The sequence below is a fragment of the Galeopterus variegatus genome, unplaced genomic scaffold (assembly GCF_000696425.1).
Source record: "Galeopterus variegatus unplaced genomic scaffold, G_variegatus-3.0.2 Scaffold5524, whole genome shotgun sequence".
In the NCBI taxonomy this organism is placed as follows: domain Eukaryota; kingdom Metazoa; phylum Chordata; class Mammalia; order Dermoptera; family Cynocephalidae; genus Galeopterus; species Galeopterus variegatus.
In genome coordinates, this window is record NW_007731635.1 from 51,865 (window position 1) to 56,326 (window position 4,462).

Below are 4,462 nucleotides of genomic sequence, written 5' to 3' on the forward strand. Positions count from 1 at the left end.
CAAGAAACAGGAATGGGGGTGGGGGAGGAGGGAAAGAATGAAACAGAGTAGAAAAAGCCGGTGAACGCAAGGATGCATCGTTGACCTGGTCACTTCTGTGCCGTTCACGTGGGACCCTCTGAAGAGCTGTGCAGACTGCTTCTTAGAATGACTCACGTGAGGGACAGAAGATGGGAACCTTCTCCCACTGACTCTGCCTCACTGATCAAGGCTACCCCACAGGCAGTGCGATCCCTTGCACTCAGGGTTTGCATGCCTGCGGTGGAACGTTCCAGGCAGCCAGCCCACTTTTTAGCTTCAGAAAAGCCCTCAGGCAGCAAGGAAGAGAAATGGAGACACCTAGGGTGAGGTTCTGTCAGAGTCTACCTGCACAACGGCTGGGGACAAGGTGGGCTGAAGACACGTGAGCGGGGACACAGGAAGGTCAAATATGGAAAGTGCTTTATGGGTTTACTCTGGAACTCACGCCTAGTGTAGACGCTGGTCTTTTTCTAGTCTTAGGCTGAGGAGGGCATTTTTGTACGTTCTTCTGAGTTAGCAGGTGACTTTTGGCCTGAATCTTACAAGCTTAAATTAACTAGAGTTTTTAAGAGTTACGTTTTTTTAAATGGGAAATATTCTTCAAGTAGCAATTATAGGCTCCATTTTGGAGCAGAATTTTATGAATGTCGCATTAGGAAGCCTCGCCAAGAGAATGAAGAATTACCTTGGGCCCCCCCGCCCCATCCACTAGTTGGCACATCCAGGCTTCTCTGAAGCTGAGCCTATGAATAGAGGACCATTTGGAGCGAAGAAGGAAGTATAAGCCGACCCTTCCGTCATGTCATCTAGCTATGAGCAAACCCTTTGGGAGGAGAATCTTAAGACAGCACCTAGAATAGGACCCAGGTTGAACATGAGAGACATATTTGTTTCCACATGACGCTGAAGGATTCATCTTTCTGCCTCTCCTGTAAGGCCATTCTTCTGCCTAGAAGATCCTGGATTCAGAGATAAATTGCCAAACAGCTACTTTCTAAGACCAAAATGGAAGAGAGGGGGGTTCATGGAATCTCACTGTCTTAGGGTCCCTGGATCAAACTTCCCCACACTCCTGTCCCTGATAGGAAGAGATCAGAGCCAATTTTGGCTCTAAATAGCTTTTTCAAATATGACCATCTTTGAGGCAAGGACTTGAAGCTATATTTTAATAAGTAAATTGATAATTCAATTGATTTCAGAAGTGATCACAGGCAACTTCTTAGGCTATATAAGCAATAAGAAATAGCATGAGTTGAATCTGGGAATAAGAGATAACAGAATTTTCCTTTTGTCTTAGGCTTAGATATGGCTTGTATGGACCCGAGTGAAGGGCAGGTTAGAGATCTGGAAGCTCTCCAGAAAAAACACCAAGAACGAACAGGTGAACGAGCACAAACATGGACCAAGGGGACAGTCTATGGTCCCACCTGTCTCTACCTTCTTCCTCACATGGCCACCACTTTGGCCTCTGCCCTGGTGCACAAAGCCCAGGGGATAAAGGCTGGCAGGACCTCAACTGATCTCCATACTCCAATTTTTCCTCCTCTCTTCCCCAGCTGGCCCTGACATTGCCGCCCAACAGGTACCAATTCTCAGTGGGATCACTGTAGATCAGCATTCTCCACAGCGTGTGCTGAGCGTTACACTTTCTGGGGTGAAGCAGAATCAAATAAGGCTAGGAAGCACTGGATTAAGCATAAAGAGGCAAGCAGTTTGTTTCCTGCAGGACCTTTAATATGCTAATTTGCATTCACATCCTTAAGACTGTACTATAACATTCAGTCTTTCTCAAACTTAGTTGTTCTAGAACCTGTTTACTTCCTTGACAGCATTTTGTGGGTATAGGTGCCAAAGTACATGTCATGCTCTTGGAAATGCCGCCATAGACACAACTTACGTCCTCCCCATGAAAGTAAAAAGGGCCAGGCCTTTGCAGACTTTTTTTTTAATCAAAAAAATGCTATATTAGAATCTGAAGGAAAAAGTCACCTCTCCTGAGAAGGAGACTGCATATTACTGGCCTGGCATGGTGAAGATTAGGACACTTGTTTATCTTCACCCGGGGTCACCGATGTTTTACAAGCAGAAATGTGGAGAGGTCCCTAAAGCCAGCGAGCCCTGGTGTCTTTGATGGGTGATCAGGACTGTACCAGACGAAGTTCTTTCTCCCACGATAGGCAAGACCTCTTGTTTATCAACAAAGGGCTTCCCTCTTAATGATTCAGACATTTGATGCCGAAGAGACAGGGTGGGCCTGCTCCTTCAGCTAGACCAGTGTTTCTTGTAAAGATTTGTCCACTCAGAGGTGACCCAAAGTAACTCTCCCCCATGTATTTTTTTCTCTTCCGTCCCCTCCGTCTCCCTTTCCTCTTCCCTTCCTTCCCCTTCTTCATTAAGAAAGTGTTGAAAATTTTATGGGGATGGAAAATGACTTGAGATTGGTGATAGGAGAGGGATTTAGTGTTTGTGAGATAGAATAGGGTTCCAGTTTTCTTGGAAGAAAAAGATTTGGAATCATTCAGTAAGAAAATTTGGCATTCAAAGGAAAAAAATAAAGTTCAAAGACGTTGAAGGCATCAAGTTGGAGGATTGTGGGGCAAAGAGAAAACTAAGGTCCATGAGGTGGGAAAAGAATTTGTTTCTCATGAGGAGAGGTTTTGAAAGTTGGTTAGAGAATGGCAAGTTTCTCTGTCTCTTTCCAAGAAAATTCACTTTCTTTGCTGACTACCACCTTTTTTTCCCTTTCTGTTGAAAATTAAGAAAAAGGCAAATAATAGAAAAGGAAGGGAAAGCATAGGAAATAAATAGGCAGAAAAAGAGACAATCACGTGGGGAGATGGGAAAGACCTCCCTGCCCCGTCCTGGGGACGATTGGGGCAGTAATCCCCATTGCAAGAGCACAGTCGATCCCCATCATTCACAGATGCCGCGTTTGCAGATTTGCCTTTGTGATACAATGCATTTGTAACCCCAGGATCGCTCCTGTGGTCATCCCTGGACACACAGAGTGGTGAGAAATTTGAGTTGCATCATGTGCACGTCCCCAGCTGAGGCTGTACGAGGTGACGCTCTGCCTTCTAGTTTCAGCTCTGTCTTAGTATGTCTGGGCTCTGCAACAAAATACCATAGACTGGGAAGCTTATACAGAAATCTGTTTCCCACAGTTCTGGAAGCTGGGAAGTTCAAGATCAAGGTGCTGGCAGATTTGGTGTCTGGTGAGGGCCTGTTTCTGGCTCATAGATGGGCCTTCTGTGTTCTCACATGGTGAAATGGGGAAGGAGGCTCTCTGGAGTAGCTTTTATAATGGCGCTAATCCCGTTCACGAGGGCTCTGGTCTTGTGATCTAATCACCTCCCAAAGGCCCCAACTCCTGCTAAGTTCAAATTGGGGATCAGATTTTCAATGTGTGAATTTGGGGGAGGATACAAACATTCAGATCATAGCAAGCTCCCATACTGTAAACAAGGTCCTTTTTGTGGTCTATTTGGTGCCACATTTTTTTCCATTGTTGTTGGTGATTATACTGTTTAAAATGGTCCCCAGACATAGTGCCGAAGTGCCATCTATGGTTCCTAAACAGGAAAAGGCTATGATGTACCTTACGAAGAAAATATGTGTATTAGATGAGCTTCATTGAGCCATAAGTTACAATGTTGCCATGAGTTCAATGTTAATGAATCAACAGTGCATATTAAATAAGGAGTCATTGTACAGAAACACACGTAAAACAAGGTAATGTATTGATCAGTTGTCAAAAATGTAACCAGGGGCTTGCTAGAACCTAACCTTGTGTTTCCCCTGGGAGTAACAGTTCACTATTTGCTAATTCAGTGTTCACGGGGACTTTACAGAATGTAACTATTACAGATGATGAAAATCACCTATATTTATTTTGAAAATTAAACATAAATCCTTTCTGATACTGTTTGATCTAAAATATTTACTGTTTCTGAATCTATCCAACAGGTACAGTAGTACCATCTGACAAGCTTACAGGAAAATGCATGTAAAAACTTTCTAATTAAAGGTTAAATGTTATATAAATCCAGGGCTTCCGATAGTTATTTTGATCACATGGGTCAAAAAAATGGTCTGAAGTAACCACTAGTTTACTTCCTGCTTTAATTTGTTAGTCCTCATGGTTGGGAATTGTTTGATATGGAGAATTTTATGGGGCCAGCTCATATGATGAATAAAAGAAATAACATTTCCAGTATGAGTTAAAAACCAAGGTCCAAGGTTCACAGATGACTAGAACTGTTGATTTCTTGTAAGCATTGGTGATGGCGCAGTTAATGCAGTTATTATAGAAAGACACCAACTTTTTCAATAACTTTTCTCTTGGTTTGTAGAAATAATAAATGCTTTTTATAGAACATTAATAGCATAATACCTGTATCAGGGAGGTTGATTAGGCAAGACTCATATCTTTTTAGTGCTC